The sequence below is a fragment of the Salvelinus fontinalis genome, unplaced genomic scaffold (assembly GCF_029448725.1).
Source record: "Salvelinus fontinalis isolate EN_2023a unplaced genomic scaffold, ASM2944872v1 scaffold_0573, whole genome shotgun sequence".
Taxonomy (NCBI): domain Eukaryota; kingdom Metazoa; phylum Chordata; class Actinopteri; order Salmoniformes; family Salmonidae; genus Salvelinus; species Salvelinus fontinalis.
Genome location: NW_026600782.1, coordinates 63,234 through 87,119, shown reverse-complemented (window position 1 = coordinate 87,119; position 23,886 = coordinate 63,234). Strand labels below are relative to the sequence as shown.

The following is a 23,886-nucleotide window of genomic DNA, read 5'->3' as shown; positions in this document are numbered from 1 at the left end:
TTCCTTCTACCTCATGGCTTGATTTTTGCTCTGACAGTCTCATAGCAAAGGGTCTGAATACTTACTGTTATGTAAATAAGGTATTTCTGTTTTATCTTTAATAAATTCGCAAAATTTTTATAAAACCTGTTTTTGTTTTCTCATTATGGGGTATTGTGTGTAGATTGCTGAATATGTATTTTTTAAATCCATTCTAAAATAAGGCTGTAATTTAACAAAATGTGGAAAAAGTAAAGGGGTCTGAATACTTTCTGAATCCACCGTACAAACATCACATTGAATATTCACCTCACTTTCAAAAAGCTCCATGAGGAAGAAAGGATTCCCAGATGATCTTTTAGATGTTCTGTCTTCAGGATGTTCTGGGTTGATGTCTGTTGGAGAGGGGAGGGGCAGTTGAGTGAGCTGGGGGCCTTTTATTACCCTGCCTCTGGGAGCCTGTCAGCTTGTGACATGATGAGAGAGAGTGAGAGAGGGTCTACCTGTAAGATAGTTAGGCAAATTTAACAATGACTTGCAGGCAGTGGGTTCAGAATAAAAATGACAAAAAAATGAATACAAATTATACCACCATCCAAAAAGACACTTTAGAGACTGGAAGGGAAAAGGGGCATGTGCTCTACACAGGTAGAGCCGTATCTGTCCATGTTACCTTAAACAAAGCAGGCACTGCTTCATGTGGCCTCACCTACACTCACCTTAATAGCCCATATGCCACTGGGTGATAGAAATTGTCATAGTTTTAGGGCAACATTATGTGAGGTGTTATTATGTGTTGTTAGCGATGAGCTTTGGTCAATTTAGCTTGGAATATGCCACCCTCTTCAATCTGTCACCTAATCCTACCTAATGGGCAGGTCAGCCCTGGAGGAAAGTATTGGCTGTAAGAAGGAAGAGAAAACATAACATCTGGTTGTTTTTTCTCCAATCTGCGTTACCCACTCCAGCCAGCTGATGGAGATATGAGTCTTTCGGGTGATGCTTCTTGCGTGACGTGTATTCTAGTGGACGGGACAGGATGCTTCTTCAACTGCGACAAAAGGCTTCTGATTCAATCAACGTGGTGGTTTGCTAGCTGGCTCATAATTATGTTTACGTATCTACTCGTTCATTTAAACGTAATTTGAGTCTTAGATTAGCAAATGTGTTAAATTGATACTGCACTAGGATAATCGCCCGGAGCATGAGCTCACTAAGCTCGACGGAGAAAGAAGCTCTGATGAAAGGAGAGGGAGAAGCTTTCAGGATGATAAAGGAGGAAGAGGAGGCTATCACATTGACAGAAGAGGATGATATTACAGTGAAAGAGGTTGTCAGAGTGGAAGAGGAGGAGGTAGTAACTTTAAGAATAAAAAAGGAGGAAGATGCCATAACATTGAAAGAAGAGGAAGAACATTTTGTAGTAAAAGAGGAAGAGGAGGCTATCTCAAAAGAGGAGGAGAGGGAATTTCCGATTACCACCAGTGAGTACTGTCTTAAAACCAGGGTCACAAACGATGCAGTTGTTGAACTAATGGGGTCTAATTTGTGGAACGTCCCAACAGGAATCTGTTCCAAAATCTTCGTAAAGTACAAGGATGCCAACAAACGCCGCAAACAAAGTAGCATGGTCAATTCACCGAGCTAACACGCTGCCGAATAGGCATCAACTCACCACGAAGCTTATTCTTAATGTTTGTCCGTAGGCTACCAGAGTGGATTAACGTGGTGAGTGAAACACGTAATGAAATAGCCCTCTCCCTTCCCGGTGTCTTATTCCGCCTCTATACAACTTTGTATGCGCTGTTTGTTGGCAACCTTGTTATTTACGAAGTTTTTGGAACATATTCCTGTTGGAAAGTTACACAAATTATAACCTGAACTAATGTGGGGGTTTTAAAGGGCCATTCTACTGAAGTTCTACACTTGAACATGTTGTTCAGTAAGGTAGGAAATGTTTAAGTGGTAATCTTCACTTTGCATAACAGGCTTTTAAAATTCAATATTGGTGCATCATTTCTACTTAAAATATCAAAGGGGTGCAAAAAGCCTCCATTTAGTGGAACGACCCTTTTACATTTACAACACAAACAATATTTTACAAAATCATGATGAAAGTGCCCATTTTAGGCCCTTTTTAGACATTCATGCCTCTTGTAAGACCCTGTGATTGTAGTAGAAGATCATAAGTTGACTGTCTGTTGTCGTTTACACAGGAGAGAGACATGACTATCGTGGATCCTCTGGGGAGCCTCAACAACATCCTGATGCTGACGAGGCAGAGAAGAATCTCTCCAGATCAGAACACCAGATGGTACATTTTGGTCTGGTCTAGCATACAGCTTGCTCTATCGGGGTCTGGGCTGGGTTTCTGTAAAGCACTTCATGACAACAGTGACATCAGCATCCATAATGATATGTGTCTGTGTCCCCTCTTTATGGTTACCAGGACAACGCTAGCCCTTCCTCCCTCCCGGAGTCCCCGTTTCGTGCCTCTCCCGGTAGCACCTTACTGCTGGGTATGAAGAGGTTGTCTGTGCTGCTGGTGGACTGCAGGAAAACAACGGGGCTGAGTGGAGCTATGAGAGGAGGAGAAGAGAAGAAAGGATCAGATTTGACTCATCAAAGTAAGTGCTGTAGTTTAGCTTGAACAAATACAATAGATCTGCCCACTGGTATCTGTTACCAGGACAACCAGCAGAGTTCTGTTAGTTGACAGGAAGATAGACTGGTGGATATGGATGTTATGAATATCATAACACTGAAAAAGGATTCTGCCAATGAAAAGAGAGAAACCAATAGACCATATAAAACCTTGATGAAAGTTAGCTTTAGAGAGAAAGTTTCAAGATGATCTGATGTCAGGTGCATGTTTTACAAAAACATTTTTTCAAATCATTAATCATGATGGATGTTACATTGTCTGTCCCGGTCAACCCCCCCTTTCTTTACAAGACTCTAGAACACACAAACTAAACTCCAGACACTTCAATGTGGTCTGTATTGCTTCATTAACATCTGATCAACACAACTTGTTAAACAGGCCAATATAGATTTTAAAACAAGCTCCTGTTTTTGTCTTGACTTCCGTCTCTGTGATGGACAAAGTTCATTTCATTTCCTACTTTAGCAGGTCAAGTAAAGCCTGAACTCCAACATATTGACCTTAAAGAACATGGTTCATTTGGAAATGACTAACTTTATTCATTTCATGTTTAACTGATGCCAGTGTGCTGCTAACAGTTGCAATTCCTCCACTGTCCCCATACCAGGCTCAAACCAGTGATCCTCTGCTTCTCAACACACGTGACCGCTCTCCTTGAGAATAAACTCTATTCAGAGTGCTAGAGCCACACACTCACTATAGCACAATAAGGGGTGTGTATTTAACAGATGGTGAGATCAGAAACAAATCAGTCAAATCAAATCAAATTTATTTATATAGCCCTTCGTACATCAGCTGATATCTCAAAGTGCTGTACAGAAACCCAGCCTAAAACCCCAAACAGCAAGCAATGCAGGTGTAGAAGCACGGTGGCTAGGAAAAACTCCCTAGAAAGGCCAAACCTAGGAAGAAACCTAGTGAGGAACCAGGCTATGAGGGGTGGCCAGTCCTCTTCTGGCTGTGCCGGGTGGAGATTATAACAGAACAGGCCCTTTGTTTGCTCTGTTTCAGAGCTACTCTGCTTTCTGACGAAGGAAAACCTTTTCAACTATAAATGTATATTTGGCTGCCATTTAGGCTGCAACAACTAGACAGTGGAACACCCCCTGATCTGTTGTTTTATGAAGGGTCACCTCCGCCCAGTACCCAAACAGCTAGTCCCATCCTGGGATTTTTATGTTTTGCTTGAGGTTATTGCCGCTGTTGGAGCCACTGGAAAGAGTAGAAATTAGATTTATTTAAAACTGCTTTACTTTAGCCATTATATCCGTATAATGAGTTACACCCCCATACCTTCATGGGGTTCTATAGTAGCAAGGATCTGACTCCTCCGGAGGGCTTGATGGCTCAATCCACCAGAGGTATGGCTACAACATAGGCATGGTTCAAAGGCATCTCTGTTCAAGAGATCTGTAATGCAGCATGTTGTGGTGATGTACCTTCATGAGGTTCTACTGACTGGACATCACTACACATACGGTGAGTAGAGTGGGGACCTCTGAGGGATGATCCTGTCTAGACTTGGCATCAGAGAGTATATGAGCTCTGTGGTAGTTGACTATATCCCCAAAGTGAGAGACTAACGAGTCACTGAAATAGAACTGAAGGTTCCCTTACGGAACCCTGATTCTATGATATTCACCAGGTTACCTAACAGAACCCTGATTCTATGATATTCACCAGGTTACCTAACAGAACCCTGATTCTATGATATTCACCAGGTTACCTAACAGAACCCTGATTCTATGATATTCACCAGGTTACCTAACAGAACCCTGATTCTATGATATTCACCAAGTTACCTAACAGAACCCTGATTCTATGATATTCACCAGGTTACCTAACAGAACCCTGATTATATGATATTCACCAGGTTACCTAACAGAACCCTGATTCTATGATATTCACCAGGTTACCTTTCACACATGGAAGACGGGAGCGACTATGTCCCTGATACAGGAAGTGGTCTGCTATTGGCCGTTGCTATCGGAGAGTACAGTGCCTCCTGAAAGTATTCAGACTTTTCCATATTTTGTTACGTTACAGCCTGATTCAATCTACACACAAATACCCCTTAAACCTGTCTATGACATGCGTTCCGCTAGCGGAACCCCTCGACAACATTCCGCGGGAAATTCAAAAATATTTTTTAGAAATATGTAACTTTCACACATTAACAAGTCCAATACAGCAAATGAAAGATAAACATCTTGTTAATCTACCCATCGTGTCTGATTTCAAAAATGCTTTACAGCGAAAGCACAACATATGATTATGTTAGATCACCACCAAGTCAAAAAAACACAGCCATTTTTCCAGCCAAAGACAGGAGTCACAAAAAGCAGAAATATAGATAAAATTAATCACTAACCTTTGATCTACATCAGATGACACTCATAGGACATCATGTTACACAAAACATGTATGTTTTGTTCGATAATGTGCATATTTATATCCAAAAATCTCAGTTTACATTGGCGCCATGTTCAGAAATGCCTCCAAAATATCCAGAGAAATTGCAGAGCCACATCAAATAACAGAAATACTTATCATAAACTTTGTTGAAAGATACATGTTTTACATAGAATTAAAGATACACTTGTTCTTAATGCAAACGCTGTGTCAGATTTTTAAAAAAAATTACGGAAAAAGCACACCATGCAATAATCTGAGACGGCGCTCAGAAAAAAAAAATTCTCTGCCATGTTGGAGTCAACAGAAATCAGAAATTACACTATAAATATTCCCTTACCTTTGATGATATTCATCAGAATGCACTCCCAGGAATCCTAGTTCCACAATAAATTGTTGTTTTGTTCGATAATGTCCATTATTTATGTCCAAGTAGCTACTTTTGTTAGCACGTTTAGTACACATATCCAAACGCTCGTGCAGGTCCAGGCAAACGTCGGATGAAAACTTCAAAAAGTTATATTACAGGCCGAAGAAACTTGTCAAACTAAGTATAGAATCAATCTTTAGGATGTTGTTATCATAAATATTCAATAACGTTCCAACCAGAGAATTCCTTTCTGTGTAGAGAAGCACAGGTCGCTATCATGTGAAATGCGCGTGACCAGGAAATGGCTCTCTACCAGTAACCTGACTCATTCCCCTCTTATTCAGCCCCGCAACACAGTAGAAACCCCATTCAAGTTTCTAAAGAGGGATGACATCTAGTGGAAGCCGGAGGAAGTGCAAACAGATCCATATCCTACTGTGCATTCAATAGGGACTGAGTTGAAATTCGACCAACCTCAGATATCCCACTTCCGGGTTGGATTTTTCTCAGGATTTCACCTGCCATATGAGTTCTGTTATACTCACAGACATCATTCAAAAAGTTTTAGAAACGTCAGAGTGTTTTCTATCTAATAGTAATAATAATATGCATATATTAGCATCTGGGACAGAGTGGGAGGCAGTTCACTCTGGGTACGCTATTCATCCATAAGTGATAATGCTGCCTCCTATCCCAAGAAAGTTAACCACAAAGCAAAAACAGGTTTTTAGACATTTTTTGCAAATGTAAAAAAATACATATCTTATTTACATAAGTATTCAAACCCTTTGCTATGAGACTCGGAATGGAGCATCCTGTTTCTACTGATCATCTTTGAGATGTTTCTACGACTTGATTGGAGTCCACCTGTGGTAAATTCAATTGATTGGACATGATTTGGAATGGACACACCTGTCTTTATAAGGTCCCACAGTTGACAGTGCATGTCAGAGCAAAAACCAAGCCCTGAGGTCGAAGGAATTGTCCTTGAGAGAGGATTGAGTGACAGCACAGATCGGGGGAAGTGTACCAAAACATTTCTGCTGCATTGAAGGTCCCAAAAAACACAAGGTCCTTGATCATTCTTAAAAGGAAGAAGTTTGGAACCACCAAGACTCTTCCAAAAGCTGGCTGCCTGGCCAAACTGAACAATCGGTGCAGAAGGGCCTTGGTTAGGGAGGTGACCAAGAACCCGATGGTCACTGACAAAGCTCCAGAGTTCCTCAGTGGAGATAGGAGAACCTTCCAGAAGGACAACCAACTCTGGCGCACTCCAACAATCAGGCCTTTATGGTAGAGTGGCCAGATGGAAGCCACTCCTCAGAATAAGGCACCTGACAGCCCACTTGGAGTTTGCCAAAAGGCACCTTAAGGACTCTCAGACCATGAGAAACAAGATTCTCTGGTCTGATGAAACGAATATTGATCTCTTTGACCTGAATTCCAAGCGTCACGTCTGGAGGAAACCTGGCATCATCCCTACAGTGAAGCATGGTGATGGCAGCATCATGCTGTGGGGATGTTTTTCAGCAGCAGGGACTGGGAGACTAGTCAGGATCGAGGGAAAGATGAACGGGGCAAGGTACAGAGAGATCCTTGATGAAAACCTGCTCCAAAGCACTCAGGACCTCAGACTGGGGCAAAGGTTCACCTTCCAACGGGACAACGACCCTAAGCCAACAGCCAAGACAACGCAGAAGTGGCTTCGGAACAAGTCTCTGAATGTCCTTGAGTGGCCCAACCAGAGCCCGGACTTGAACCTGATCGAACATCTCTGGAGAGACCTGAAAATAGCTGTGCAGCAATGCTCACCATCCATCCTGACAGAGCTTGAGAGGATCTGCAGAGAATGAGAGAAACTCCCCAAATACAGGTGTGCCAAGCTTGTAGGGTCATACCCAAGAAGCCTCAATGCTGCCAAAGGTGTTTCAACAAAGTACTTAGTAAAGGGTCTGAATGCTTGTGTAAATGTGAAATGTAAGTTTTTTTAATACATTTGTAAATATCAAAATCAAAATTCCTGTTTTTGCTTTGTCATTACGGGGTGTAGTTTGTACATTTTAATGAGGTAAAAATACATTTTAATCAGTTTTAGATTATTAAAGTGGCTAGAGATTTAAACGGCTTGGAAAATTCCAGAAAATGATGTCATGGCTTTAGAAGCTTCTGATAGGCTAATTGACATAATTTGTGTCAATTGGAGGTGTACCTGTGGATGTATTTCAAGACCTACCTTCAAACTTGACACCAGGAGAAAATCAAAAGAAATCAGCCAAGTCTGGTTCATCCTTGGGAGCAATTTACAAACGCCTGAAGGTACCACGTTTATCTGTACAAATAATAGTACGCAAGCATAAACACCATGGGACCACGCAGCTGTCATATTGCTCTGGAAGGAGAAGCGTTTTCAGTCTCCTAGAGATGAACGTACTTTGGTGCGAAAAGTGAAAATCATTCCCAGAACAACAGCAAAGGACCTTGTGAAGATGCTGGAGGAAACGGGTACAAAAGTATCTATATCCACAGTAAAACAAGTCCTATATCGACATAACCTGAAAGGCCGCTCCGCAAGGAACAAAACCGCCATAAAAAAGACAGACTACGGTTTGCAACTGCACGCAGGGACCAAGATTGTACTTTTTGGAGAAAAGGACAACAAAGTCAAGGTATTGGAGTAGCCATCACAAAGCCCTGACCTCAATCCCATAGAAAATTTGTGGGCAGAACTGAAAAAGCATGTGCGAGCAAGGAGGCTTACAAATCTGACTCAGTTACACCAGCTCTGTCAGGAGGAATGGGCCAAAATTCACCTGAGTTGGGTGAGAACATTTCGTTGAGGTGATGTGACAAAGTCTCACTTCTCATGAGAACGTCGCCCACATAGATTATCGTCCCCCTAGAGGCTGCGTCTGGCATTACCTTGTGCAGAAAGATGTTGAACTCTGAGGGGGAGTTCACATACCCGAGCGGGCAACGATTTAACGTGAAGAGCCTGTTCGAGAAAGAGAAAGCCAACTTGTGTTGGTCACGAGGGTTGACAATCATGGTCCAGAAACCGTTTGCCACGTCTACGGCGGAGAAGTTCTTGGCATTTGCCACCTTTGGCAACTCTTGGTTGAGCTGTGTCATTGGCCAACGAGACAACGGAACCAGTTTGTTGAGTTGTCTATAGTCAACGGTAAGACACCATTTACCGGTTGGTTTTAGAACAGATGTCAGAATCGACATCCAGCCTGAACGTTGATGTGTCGTCAAGTGGCAATATGGGGGTTACTGCGAATGCCTTTGACAGACAAGTAAACAGCGTACCTCCCTCGCCATCTAGGTCTAGGGAGGATGGAAGAGGCCCAATCATGGGAACAACCAGTTCAAAATCATGGAAGAAGTAATCGATCAATGTTCCTAGCTGAGTGTGCCGAGGAATGGAAATATCCGCTTGAGTCAGATTTTGTACCGGGGGTAAGTGGATCTAGTGGTCAGTTCCAACAGCGGGTTGCCATTGATAGTTAGCCCCAAGTCGAATAGTTGCGGAGAGGGTTGGAAGAACGCAGTGGTGCCTTCCACCCGGTATCCGGGCGCCAGGTTCAGTCTTACAGAAACCTCTGTGGTTCTTGCCGGAATCATCATGGCGGACTCAGTTATCACCTTGCAAGCTTCAGGAATAGTCTGCTCGGATGCCATTCACACCGGGTCGAAAGACAAGGCATGTTGGTTTGGCTGCGCCAAAGACCAAAGAACTTGGTGTATGGTATCGAGTTTAACACCCAATCTTACCAAAATGTTCGCTCCCACATAGACTGTGTGTGGGAGGTCTGCGACAACCAGTAGGTAGTGAGATTCTTCCTTGGTTACAATGCGGATCGATAGCGCACACACCCCTATTGCGGTGAGCGTCGTCTGGGGAGTCGTTCCCAGTGGAAATCTAAACGTTTTCGGCACAATGGGATGGCAGTTAGCCATTTTCGAAATTTCGTTGAACATTTCCAAACTGATTGCAGATTTTTCTGACCAGGTTGCCAGTCTGGCATCCTCAACCATAGTGCCGTTTAGGCACACGCCCCCTATCAGAGGAGGTAGGTATGTGGCTGGTGAATCACCCAAGCCACACAGGAAAACCTCATGTTCGGTTAAGTTCCAAGTTGAACTCACCTTGTCATTTGTCACCAATGGCGAACTCATGACCAAGTTCACCGGGTTTGTGGCAGATGCTGACGTCGAACCCACGCTGTTGCGCAATGTATGACAGATAGCCTTGGAAGAATGCGGGGAAGTCAACGGAGTTGGCATACATATTTGTCACCAGATTTGGTTGGTTTTCCAATCCATTAGTGGTACCAAACGGTCAATTAAATCTATCCCAATAAGCATCCGTTCGATGTCGATGGTAATCGCTTTCGAAGTTGAGTTTAAGTAGGAGACACTTGGTTAGTGGCGAGGTAGCTTCGGTGAAACCCCTAAGCTTCGTGTCGCAACGTTCCGTTTTCAACCAACGGTTTGTTGGGTCCACTGCCCCTTTTAGTTCATCCAGCAAGGTTTCGGATATGAGTGAAATTGTCAAACCCGAATCTATGAGAGCGTGACAGGTCAAACAGTCCTTCAGGACTGTTCTAAGGTATGGCCTGTTCGAGTTGGGTTTTCTCATCATATCCCCAACATAATGGAGTGGGTTGGGAGTACCGAGCGGTTTGTAATCTGTGTCGATTTCCAAGACGGATAACTCACCTATGTGACCCAGTGGGTCCTCTATCGGAATGGGAGAGGAATCATCTGTTGCAAAGCTGCTTATCTAGAACGAGTGGTCCCTGGACAGGGATTGGAGTGGGGGCGGGGGAAATGGAAATGTTGACGTCCTCTCGAATTGCGTTAGTTTCGGCTGACTTGGTTCCCAACAATTTTACGCCTAGTTATGTTGTCCTCTTTCTCAAATTTCTTACGATGCAGTACATCTCTTATCAGAGTTTCTATATCATTTCGCTTAGGGTTTAGATCATTGTTGAACACTTTGTTGCGCTTGTTACTCTTGTGTCCTGACCCTTTGTGAGGGTTAGGCGCAGGGACATATCGGCCAAGTTGATCTCTACGGGACCTGTTCGATTGGGGACGTTCATCATAGCTATTGTTACTGCAGTGGTTGTCAGTGTGGTGGTTACTTGGTTGCCACCCCCTTTGATCGTCATCTTTTACCGCACCTGTCCCTAATGCTGCACCTTCTAATTGGAGTGATGGTTCCCGCCTAAGCTCGAAAGTCGAGGTGTCCGGGCTCTTAGCCCGGCTTGCTTTTGATGCTTCAAAAGCGGTGCTTACAATCTCTCAGAGCGTCGAGATTGGCAACCCAATGTGGGCAGTAGGGCCCAAGTAGTTGATGAAGTAGATGTTTGACAGAAACAGTTGTTTGAATGGTAATAGGTCTTCCATTCCCGTTTCAGTGAGCATGCCAAAGTAAGCTGAACGAAGCAGGTGATAGTAGGTCTGTGGGTGTTCATTTTGAGCTTGTCTGATATTGTTAGCCAACGAGCTGTCGTGTTTGCGAGTCGCAGAACCACTGAATTCTATTTTCAAAACCGTGGCAAGTTTAGCGTAGTCGTGCAGGATTTCGCCACAATTTCTCTGTATATAATGGCCCATAACTTTAACACTAGCAGAGATCCTGGAACTGATATACCCTTACAGTATATTATATTCAACAATATATACAAAAATCAACATTTATATTTTCAATATTCATGTAAGAAATGTTTGAATGAAATCCGAATACTACTCATATTACAGAGCAAGTGGTAAAGATTCATGACACCCATTGTTGATTTGTAGCCTGTAGCATCTAATGATGAAACATTATGGAGTTTTAGAGGAGGACTGTAGCATCTAATGATTATACATTATGGGGTCTTGAAGGAGGTCTGTAGCATCTAATGATGAAACATTATGGAGTTTTAGAGGAGGACTGTAGCATCTAATGATTATACATTATGGGGTCTTGAAGGAGGTCTGTAGCATCTAATGATTATACATTATGGGGTCTTAGAGGAGGACTGTAGCATCTAATGATGAAACATTATGGAGTCTTAAAACTTCTTATGGCTAGTGGAACCCCTCGACAACATTCCGCTGAAAAGGCAGAGCGCTAAATTCAAAAATATTTTTTTGAAATATGTAACTTTGATGCATTCACAAGTGCAATACACCAAATTAAAGCTTAACTTCTTGTTAATCTACCCATCGTGTCCGATTTCAAAAAAAGCTTTACAGCGAAAGCACACCATATAATTATGTTAGGTCAGAGCCTAGTCACAAAAACACACACAGCCGGCGCAGGAATTCACAATGAACAAAGGGGGGGAAAAAATGGCTGCTCCCCTTTGTTAGCTTAGCATCTGGCAATGCTTAGCTTTCCTTGCGCGGGGTTTCCACTTCGCGCCGCAAGGGAAGTTCCCCCAACAAGGGAACGGGTTTACTAGGTGATGTCTCACGTTCAACCCTTAAACTCTTCACGTTACCAAATGCGAGAGGTAGAAAGATAATGGCTTCGGTCAAACGAATATATATTTCCGTAATGGCTGGCTCATATGTCCTCTGCTCTAGGAATTGCTTATGACCGAGTCAGATCACTCCTGAAAGCGACCTACTAGTTGGTCCACTAGTATTATTCTCAGAATGTCTACATCGGCTGGTACATATGCCCTAGCACGTAGCATTCAGTAGACCCTCCGACACACTGACATTCGTCAGATGTACCACAGGGGTGGTTCTCTCCCGATCAGTATCTGGGTGAAATGGAACGACACACACACACGCTTCTCCAACACCAGTCCTGCCTTTTGCTATTAATGGTATATATGTATCTTGCTACACAATTGGTATGGAATTAACCCAAAAGTGCGGCCATAGTTTTATCTTCGATGCCTCCCACGGGGTGCCAATATGTCGTGACGTTGTATTAGTTAATGTGACGACTGCTGTTCATCGAATGATTAACGGTTTATAATTGCATGATTAAATGAATCAGACAATTATTAACTCATTAACCTGGGCACCATGGGAAAATTAGTTTTATTGAGTTTCTATTTCCCAAATTACCTCAAAGAATATCAGAATATCGATTTGACAACAGTCACTAATTAATCAATTTCCTCTACAGTCTCATTCTGAACATCGCATAATCTGGGAATCTGCACAAACCCGAGTCCCACCAATGAGTTCGTACCACACCAATTTTAGTTGACTATTTATTTACTAGAAAGCTAAAATGATAATAGAAGATACGCATAAACAAAAACACAGTCTATGCTGTTGATTAGAACTTAGTACAACGGGCCAACACACTCTGACGCGTGTTCCCCAAAATGGGGATTTAAAAGAGAGAAAAAGAGAAAGTACAGGAGAGAAATATACATTTGGGTGCATTTGTCAGCTATGCTTATTTGAACCCTAACCTTGCCCCGAACTGCCGCTCTTATGGGTCAGAATATAATGATGTAATTACGTGTTGAAGGTCTCCGCTGTGGGTCTCTCCGCGTGGGCCGTTTAGGCTTCAAGAAATGACCCACTTCTCTGGTGCAACTCTCTGGTTGTCCTCAAGATGTCAGTGTCCTTTTTGCTTAGTGGTCTGATTCCTCACCCTTGTTCTGAAAGGGTTCTTCTGAGGACAGCCAGCCCTGTAGCTCAGGGCTCACGGCGTAGGAATGAAAACAGTGTAGATACCACGATTCGATGGGGGGTTGAGACCGGGTGGTCCGGCTTGAATTCACCCGCTTAGATGCAGCTATTCATCCATAGCATGAGAAGAAAAGGATTCCTTTGTCTTCAACCTCGTGTTGTGTTTTGGGTTCGTTGACTACTCAGACCTTTGCTGCAGCTCGGGTCACTTAGTCTGATATGTTAATTCTTAACTCACATGTCTTATACCCTCGGGTCAGATGTGGGCGTAACCGCCTTTAGGGCAATTCTCTGGGCTTACCAAGTTATGAGGCAAGGTCTAGATTTTACTCAAATCCAATTTTAGACAACTAACTTCACATTTCATCTTTACCAAAACATTCTCTTTGATTTGAACATTTTCCACACAACGTACAATGTATAAACATCAAGCATATACTAGGAAAACTCTTAAAGTTACAATGTTTTCATAATGACGTCGTCCTTTAACCTTTAATAACAAAACAAAAATGACATAAATTTTCATATTCCATCTATCGTCATTACCACCATTGTGGCTGACGGAAACCATTGTTCCAAAGTCCATTTATTCCATGTTTAATGTTCTGAGGCCGGTTCTCCATAGTGAGAGGACAAAATAATTTTGTCTGTTGCCTAAGATTTACAATAGGCGTGATGGGTCAAAAACCCCCCACATCTTCATACCCCTAGATCTCTCCTAAGTTGAGGGTGAGAGATAATCGGTACATGACACCTCATACAAGGCAGCATTATCATGAAGAGGTTTCATTCGGGTCTCTCTTTAAATAAACACTGTCTTTGGCAGGAGGAAAACCAAACTTCGAGGAACCACAGATGTCCAAACCAGCAAGACGACACCTCTGCTCCCAATGTGGAAAGAGTTTTAACCAGTTAGGAAGCCTGAAAGCTCATGAGCGAATACACACAGGGGAGTTGCCTTACCACTGCTCCCAGTGTGGAACTAGGTTTACCAAATTAGGAAGCCTGAAAAGACATGAGAGGATACACACAGGAGCGAAGCCACACCATTGCGCCCAGTGTGGAAAGAGTTTTAACAAGTTAGGAAACATGAAATCTCATGAGCGAATACACAGGGGAGAAGCCTTACCACTGTTCCCATTGTGGAAAGAGTTTCAGAGAGTCAGGAAAGCTGAACGCTCATAAGCGAATACACACAGGGGAAAAGCCTTACCGCTGCTCCCACTGCGGAAAGCGTTTTAACCATTCAGAAAAGCTGAAAGAACACATGAGACTGCACACAGGGGAGAACCCTTGCAAATGCTCAGACTGTGGGAAGACATATTACTCATCACGGTCACTTAAACGTCATGTGAGAATCCACACGGGAGAATAATTACTTCTCCTCGTTTGTAAATTCATGTTTCACATCACATTGACTTAAAATTCATTAGAGAACATACACAGTGCTCCAATTGTCTTATATTGTTGACTGATAATGTGTTTACTTGTTTATACCATATTAAATTGTACAAAGTAGTCTTAAACATATATTTGTATGTTTTTACGAGAAAACATGAAGTGAATATGGAGTCTGTCAGTTTGAATATAGAGTAGATCAGATTCCATGTGTTTAAATTGTCCTTTTTTAAACTCTGACTGTGTGTGTGTTTATCTGGGTGTGTCATTCCTCCAGCACTACAGATAGTACAGTGATATTTGGATGTGATGCATTTGCTCTATTGTTTACATTGGGGGGGAAAACAATTGAATCAATTTTAGAATAATGCTGAAATATAACAACATTTGGAAAAGGTGAAGGGGTCTGAATACTTAACGAATGCACGTGTGTGTATACTGAACCAAAATATAAACAACAATTTCAACGATTTACAGTTCATATAAGTCAGTCATTGTAAATAAATAAATTAGGCACTAATCTATGGACTTTACATGACTGGGCAGGGGCGCAGCCATTGGTGGGCCCTGGAGGGCATACGCCCACCCATTGCGGAGCCAGGCCCAGCCAATCAGAATGAGGTTTTCCCCACAAAAGGGCTTCATTACAAAGAGAAATACAAGTCGGGTGGCTGGTCTCAGACGATGTGGAGGTCCTTGGCTGGCGTCGTTATGTGGTCTGTGGTTGTGAGGCCAGTTGGATGTACTGCCAAATTCTCTAAAACGACGTTGGAGGCGGCTTCTGGTAGAGAATTTAACAATCAATTATCTGGTAACAGCTCCAGTGGATATTCCTGCAGTCAGCATACCAATTGCACACTCCCTCAAAACTTGAGACATCTGTGGCATTGTGTTGTGATAAAACTGCACATTTTAGAGTGGCCTTTTATTGTCCCCAGCACAAGGTGCACCTGTGTAATGATCATGCTGTTCAGTCAGCTTCTTGATATGCCACACCTGTCAGGTGGATGAATTATCTTGGCAAAGAATAAATGTTAACTAACAGGGATGTAAAAAAATCTGCAATCTTTTTTTTTAGCTCATGAAACATCCAACACTTTACATGTTGCAATTATATTTTTGTTTATTGTAGTAACTATCAGTTTTAGGAAAAATATTTCAACTTATTTTTTTATTTACTCAATATATGACTTCAGCGATAGTCCACATGTTGAAAACCTGTAAACGTCTAAATAAGAAATTGGGCCATTTAAACATAAAATAAGTAAAGAAGTAATTTTGTGTGGAAGTCTAAAACTTGTTTTTACGTCAAAGACACAAAGCACATCAGTCACATCTCCCCGTTGTTGAAAGGGTTCGACGCCTGCTGTTTAAAACTTGTTGAGGATAGAGGGCGCTATTTACACTTTGGGGAAAAGTCGTGCCCAATTTAAACGGCCTCGTACTCTATTCTTGCTCGTACAATATGCATATTATTATTACTATTGGATAGAAAACACTCAAGTTTCTAAAACCGTTTGAATTATATCTGTGAGTAAAACAGAACTCATTTTGCAGCAAACTTCCTGTCAGAAAGTGAAAAATCTCAAATCGAGGCTCTGTTCTAGGGCCTGCCTATAAATGTGCTTGATATATATTAGTATACATGCACTTCATACGCCTTCCACTAGATGTCAACAGGCAGTGAGAGAAGAAATGGAGTGTATAACTTGATCTGAGGTCGAATAAAAGCTCTTGGCATGACGTGACACCAGTTTCCTGTTTTCTGGAGCGCGCGAGAAGGGACCTGGTATTGCCTTCTGAAAAGCTGTCGTTATAGACGACTAATATCTCCGGCTTTGATTTTATTTGATAAATGTGACAATATCATCGTAAAGTATGTTTTTTCAATATAGTTTTATTAGATTATTGAAATTTTTTCGGGACGTTAGGCGTGTTGCTTTGTCTGCATTTGTTCACGAAGGAGAGCTTCCCGCCACTTTGCTAGCTTTCCGTGCTAATTGACTGCAGAAGAGGACATTCTAAAACCAAACAACGATTGTTCCCGACAAAGGACCCATTGTACAACATTCTGATGGAAGATCATCAAAAGTAGGACCCATTTTATGATGCTATTTCATATATCTGTCGTACATGTGTACTATTAGTTTGCGCCCAGATTTTGGGCACTCTCTCGCCATAACGTAAGCTGGATGTCGTAATGAAGTTATTTTTAGAATTCTAACACGGCGATTGCATTAAGAACTAGTGTATCTATAATTTCCTATACAACATGTATTTTTTAGTAACGTTTATGAATAGTTATTTGGTCAGAATAGGTAAGTGTCCTAAAAATATCTGGACTTTCTGGGAAAAAGATGCTACGTTAGCATGAAGGATGCTGGTCGCATCACAGCACAGGCATTCAAGAAGTCTTCAGCTCTAAATATGCACATTTTCGAACAAAACATAAGTGTATGTATAACCTGATGTTATAGGACTGTCATCTGATGAAGCTTGTCGAGGTTAGTCAAAAATTATATATCTTTTGCTGGTTTGTTACGATCGCTAGCTTTTGCTGCTGGTAAATGTCTTGTGTTTCTGGCTGTTGTGGTAAGCTAATATAATGCTATATTGTGTTTTCGCTGTAAAACACTTAAAGAATCGGAAATATTGGCTGGATTCACAAGATGTTTGTCTTTAATTTGCTGTACACCATGTACTTTTCATAAATGTTTTAAGATGAGTATTTAGGTATTTCAATTTGGTCTCTGAAAAATGTCTGTGCTTTTATATTTGTATTTGGTGGTGAGCTAACATAAATATGTGGTGTTTTCGCTGTAAAACATTTTAAAAAACGGACATGTTGGCTGGATTCACAAGATGTTTATCTTTCATTAGCTGTATTTGACTTGTTAATGTGTGAAAGTTAAATATTAAAAATATATATTTTTTGAATTTCGCGCTCTGCCTTTTCAGTGGAATGTGGGAGGAGTGGCGCTAGAGGAACCCCTGTCCTAGACAGGTTAAGGAAGTGTGTAGGTCGCATTCTGTATCATACAGCTATGAAAGTTATATATTTAGAACCACCTGCTCAATTGGAATCCAGCGACGTCTGTGTCCTAGAACTGTTTAGTTTTTTGTGTTCGGACTGGTAAAACAGGATGAGTAAAATAAGTAATGTAAACATATCAGTAATTACCAGGAAGCTCTACATTTATTTTAAAATCACACTAAGATTGTTAAAACTGGCCTCAGGTTATTGAGGGATCTGATTAGGATTTGCCCTCATAGCAAGGTTGATTTATCATGTGGAGGTTTCATTCAGGTCTCTATTTTTTTTAAACACACTGTCTTTGGCAGGAGAAAGACCAGACTCAGAGGAACCAGAGCCAGGGATGTCCAAACCAGCAAGACAACACCAGTGCTCCCACTGTGGAAAGGGATGCAACCGATTATGGGACCTGAAACGACACAAGAGAATACACACAGGGGAGAAGCCTTACCACTGCTCCCAGTGTGGAAAGTGTTTTAAACAGTCAGGGGAGCTGAAACGGAATGAGAGAATACACACAGGGGAGAAGCCTTACCACTGCTCCCAGTGTGGAAAGAGTTTTAACGATTTAGGGAAACTTAATAGACACGAGAGAATACACACAGGGGAGAAGCCTTACCACTGCTCCCAATGTGGAAAGTGTTTTAAACGGTCAGAGGACCTGGAACGACACGAGAGAATCCACACAGGGGAGAAGCCTTACCACTGCTCCCAGTGTGGAAAGTGTTTTAAACAGTCAGGGGACCTGAAACGGCATGAGAGAATACACACAGGGGAGAAGCCTTACCACTGCTCCCAGTGTGGAAAGAGTTTTAGCGATTTAGGGAAACTGAATAGACATAAGAGAATACACACAGGTGAGAAGTCTTACCACTGCTCCCAGTGTGGAAAGAGTTTTAACCAGAAAGGAAACCTGAATGAACATGAGAGAATACACACTGGGGAGAAGCCTTACCACTGCTCCCAGTGTGGAAAGAGTTTTAGCGATTTAGGGAAACTGAATAGACATAAGAGAATACACACTGGGGAGAAGCCTTACCACTGCTCCCAGTGTGGAAAGAGTTTTAGCGATTTAGGGAAACTGAATAGACATAAGAGAATACACACAGGGGAGAAGCCTTACCACTGCTCCCAGTGTGGAAAGAGTTTTAACCATTTAGGGAACCTGAATCGACACGAGAGAATACACACGGGACAAGGCTTACCACTGCTCCCGGTGTGGAAAGCGGTTTAACCAGAAAGGAAACCTGAATGAACATGAGAGAATACACACTGGGGAGAAGCCTTACCACTGCTCCCAGTGTGGAAATAGTTTTAACGATTTAGGGAACCTGAATAGACACAAGAGAATACACACAGGGGAGAAGCCTTACCACTGCTCCCAGTGTGGAAAGAGTTTTAACCATTTAGGTAACCTGAAACTGCATGAGAGAATACACACAGGGGAGAAGCCTTACCACTGCGCCCAGTGTGGAAAGTGTTTCGACCAGTTAGGGCAGCTGAAACGGCATGAGAGAATTCACACAGGGGAGAAGCCTTACCACTGCTCCCAGTGTGGAAAGAGTTTTAAACACAAAAGCAACCTGAACTAACACAAGAAACACATGAGACTGCACACAGAGGAGAAGGCTTACAAAAGCCCAGGCTGTGGGAAAACATATTACTCATAACAGTCACTTAAACGTCATTAGAGAATCCACTCAGGAGAGAGAAATTACTTCTCTTTGCGTGTATATTGATATTTCACATCTGACTGATAATGTGTTTACCTGTTTTTACCATATGAAATTGCTTCTTCCAATTACTGATAAACCTGTACCTGTTAAAATACTGACTGCTAGAGCTGTTAAGGCTACATGGATTGATGAGGAAATGGCCATCTGTATGGTTGAAGGAGATGGGTTAAAAGGAGTGGCTAATAAGTCTGGCTGGCTTACGTACTGCAAATTGAGAAATGATGTGACCAAACTCAACAAAAAGAATAAACTTTATTATGAATACTAGATCAATGATATAAAGAATGATTGATATTAACTTGTTAAAAAACATAATGAAAGAAAAGCAGTGCAAGTATAGAATGTTGTAAAGTTAGTGTGGGAGAGGTGGAAAAATTGTTATCGGTCAATAATGACAAACCTGGCATTGACAACTTAGATGGAAAGCTACTGAGGACGGTAGCTGACTCTTTAGCCACTCCTATCTGTCATATTTTTAATCTGAGTCTAGAGGAAAGTCTTTGTCCTCAGGCCTGGAGGAAAGCCAAAGTAATTCCACCACCCAAGAGTGGTAGAGCGACCTTTACTGGTTCTAACAGCAGACCTATAAGCTTGCTGCCAGCTTTTAGCAAACTGTTGAAAAAAATTGTGTTTGACCAAATACAATGCTATTTCTCTGTAAACAAATGAACAACAGACTTTCAGCATGCTTATAGAGAAGGGCACTCAACATGTACGCACTGACACAAATGGCTGATGATTGTGCAGATTTCAGTGCAGGTTTTGATATTATTGACCATAACCTGTTGTTTAAAAATGTCTGTGCTATGGCTTTTCAACCTCTGCCATATCGTGGATTCAGTGCTATCTACCTAATAGAACTGAGGGTTTTTAATGGAAGCTTCTCTAATGTCAAACATGTAAAGTACTGCAGGGCAGCTCTCTAGGCCCTCTACTCTTTTCTATTCTTACCAATGACCTGCCACTGACATTAAACAACGCATGTGTGTCCATGTATGCTGATTATTCAACCATATACGCATCAGCAACCACAGCTAATGATGTCACTGAAACACTTAACAAAGATTTGCAGTCTGTTTTGGAATGGGTGGCCAGTAATAAACTGGTACTGAACATCTCTAAAACTAAGAGCATTGTATTTGGTACAAATTATTCCTTAAGTTCTAGACCTCAGCTGAATTTGGTAATGAATTGTGTTGCTGTTGAACAAGTTGAGGAGACTAAATTACTTGGCATTACCTTAGATTGTAAACTGTCATGGTCAAAACATATAGATTCAGTGGTTGTAAATATGGGGAGAGGTCTAGCCTCAAAGAGATGGTCTGCTTTTTTGACACCACACTCCAAAAAGCAAGTTCTGCAGGCTCTAGTTTTGTCTAATCTTGATTATTGTCCAGTCGTGTGGTCCAGTGCTGCAAGGAAAGACCTAGTAAAGCTGCAGCTGGCCCAGAACAGAGCGGCACGTTTTGCTCTTAATTGTAATCAGAGGGCTGATATTAATACTATGCATGCCAGTCTCTCTTGGCTAAGAGTTGAGGAGAGACTGACTGCATCACTTCTTTTTATAAGAAACATGAATGTGTTGAAAATCCCAAATTGTTTGCATAGTCTGTAAGGGAATTCTGCCCTATGTGCACAGAAGAGACCACAGCAAATCCGTATTTGATCACAGCTTAGTTTGTTTAATAAGGATTGCAACCCGGAGTTTACACTTACAGCTATTTGTAAGCAAGACACTCAGTTCAAAAGATGGTGTTTTCCCTTTTTATCCCCTACTGAGGATCACCCCACCCAGGGTGATGTCCCTTAAATTTAACACCATATAACCTCATAATTAATAGTTGCTAATACAAAGATGTCTCTGCTAGGCGGAGTTCAGCTTATTGCGTTATTGGCAGATAGTTTCCCAATCACTCTTCCCCTTATTGCTGTCATGTCAGACTGGAAGTAAGACTGGAACATAGTATCAACAGGAACTCTTAGTTCCCTTTATCCATCTGTTACCTAAAATATAGTTTCAACACACAGACATCTGACTTTGTACAGTTGACCTTTTCATGCACTTGCAAGGTGTCAACCACTGATTCTTAATCTCAAGCAAAAGCAAAACATGAATCATTGTACTTTTGTCATCACAGGTGTTCCTATAATGTACAGATATCATCCAAGTTCTTACAAGTCAACTTACACACAGCTCTGACACACACACTTATCCCACCAGACATGCCACCGGGGGTCTTTTCACAGTTCCCAAGTTTCCAGAACAAATTCAAGAAAGCGTACAGTATTATATAGGGCCCTAATTGCATGGAACTTCCTTCCATCTCATATTGCCCAAATAAACAGCAAACCTGGTTTCAAAAAACAGATCAAGCAACACCTCACGGCACAACGCCTCTCCCCTATTTGACCTAGATAGTTTGTGTGTATGCATTGATATGTAGGCTACGTGTGCCTTTTACAAAATGTATGTCGTTCTGTCCTTGAGCTGTTCTTGTCTATTGATGTGCTGTATTATGTGTCATGTTTTGTGTGGACCCCAGGAAGAGTAGCTGCTGCTTTTGCAACAGCTAATGGGGATCCTAATAAAATACCAAACTCTGTTATTCTCTCTGAGCTCAGAAATAAAGAATCTTGGTTTGACTTGGACTCCAGCAGATCCTTATTTTATAATATCCACCACAACTCTCCCACGGATTGCTGTTTATCATTGTCTCAATGAAGACTTTGTAACGGCTTTCCTCTCTCTCTTCATAAGAAGAGGAGGTGTAGTGATCGAGCCAAGGCGCAGCGGGTTGTGAAAACATGATGAGTTTTATTTATAAGACAAAACGAAACAAACTATACTTGAATAAGCTAACAAAATAACAAAACGAAAATAGACAGACTAGTACGACGAACTGACATAACACACGCAGAACGAACGAACAAGTACTTACTACAAAAACGCACGAACAAACCGAAACAATCCCGTATGGTCTAACATCGACACAGACACAGGAGACAATCACCCACAAACAAACAGTGAGAACACCCTACCTAAATATGACTCTTAATTAGAGGAGAACGCAAAACACCTGCCTCTAATTAAGAGCCATACCAGGCAACCAAAACCAACATAGAAACAGATAACATAGACTGCCCACCCAAAACACATGCCCTGACCTAAACACATACAAAAACAACATAAAACAGGTCAGGACCGTTACAGACTTCCTCATTCCACTTTCCTGGGGTCATTTACAAGCCTCCCACTGGTTGAATAAACGTTGTTTCCACGTCAAATTAAAAACATCTTTACATTGATGAACCTTCACTATCTTCATCCCTAAACTAGCAACATTAACTATTGTCTATTGTTATTCTCAGTAACCTTCCTGGCCATATGAAAGCCAAGCTAAATACAATGTTAGCGCCAGTTTTCATGTCTTTGGTTATGCAAACGTTTGTTTATTTAATTATATTTCTCATTGAGATTAATATTTTTTAAATTCTGTATGGGTCACGCATTGCTTTGGTCTTATGTTCCCTTATGGGTCAATTATTTTAATTAGAATATAGCAATTATGCTTTCTCCTCAATCACTTACAGTTTCTTTGGAAAGTATTCAGACCCCTTGACTTTTTCCCATTTTGTTATGTTACAGCCTTATTAAAAAATGTATTAAATTAAACAATTTCCTCAGCAATCTGCACACAATACCCCATAATGACAAAGCGAAAACAAGGTTTTTATACATTTTTGCAAATGTTTTAAACACAAAAAAATGATTTACATAAGTATTCAGACCCTTTGCTATATGAGACTCATAATTGAGCTCAGGTGCATCCTGTTTCCATTGATCATCCTTGGGATGTTTCTACAACTAGAATGGAGTCCACCTGTGGTAAATTCAATTGATTGGACATGATTTGGAAAGACACACACCTGTCTATATAAGGTCCCACAGTTGACAGTGCAGATCAAAGCAAAAACCTAGCCATGAGGTTGAAGGAACTGTCCATACAGCTCCGAGACAGGATTGTGTTGAGGCACAGATCTGGGGAAGGGTACCAAAACATTTCTGCAGCATTGAAGGCCCCTGATTTAGCCCCCTGCAGTAAAAGGTTATTCATGGAGTAAAATTATCTGTTTAAGTCATTAGTAAAGGGCACATCGTTAAGAATACAGTTCTCTTCTTTTGTTGTTTTGTGGTCTATATCTTGCCAATAATTTATTCCTTCATAAACAGAAAACATATGTGTACCTCAACACAACATGTGTTCAAGGGCCCCTCTAGGTTCACAATCTCTTGACCATTAAATCTGGATAACTGACAACTATTTTTTAAAGGGTAAAAGTGATCTGTTTAGGTCGTCAGTAAAGGAAGCATAGTTAAAGAGTACAATGAACCTTTCGAAGAGGATGGTGTGAGGCCTCTGGGGCATTTTTGGTGGGGTTGACTGAGACATCCCTCGGACACTCTTTTATGGGGGGTAAGATGTATCTGTTTAGGTCATCAGTAAAGGGGACATCTTAATATTACAATGACCCTTTCAAAGACAGAGACATCCCCTGAACATCTCCCCTATAACTATTTTTGAAAGGGTAAAAGTGATCTGTTTAGGTTGTTAGTAAAACATATGTTTTAAAGACA

General features: G+C 41.5%; 1 pseudogene; it reads left to right on the top strand.

Annotated features, from left to right (window-relative positions):
- Nucleotides 1-941: 941 nt before the first annotated feature.
- LOC129846520 (zinc finger protein 345-like) lies at nt 942-21,893 on the top strand (annotated as a pseudogene).
- The last annotated feature ends 1,993 nt before the right edge of the window (nt 21,894-23,886 follow it).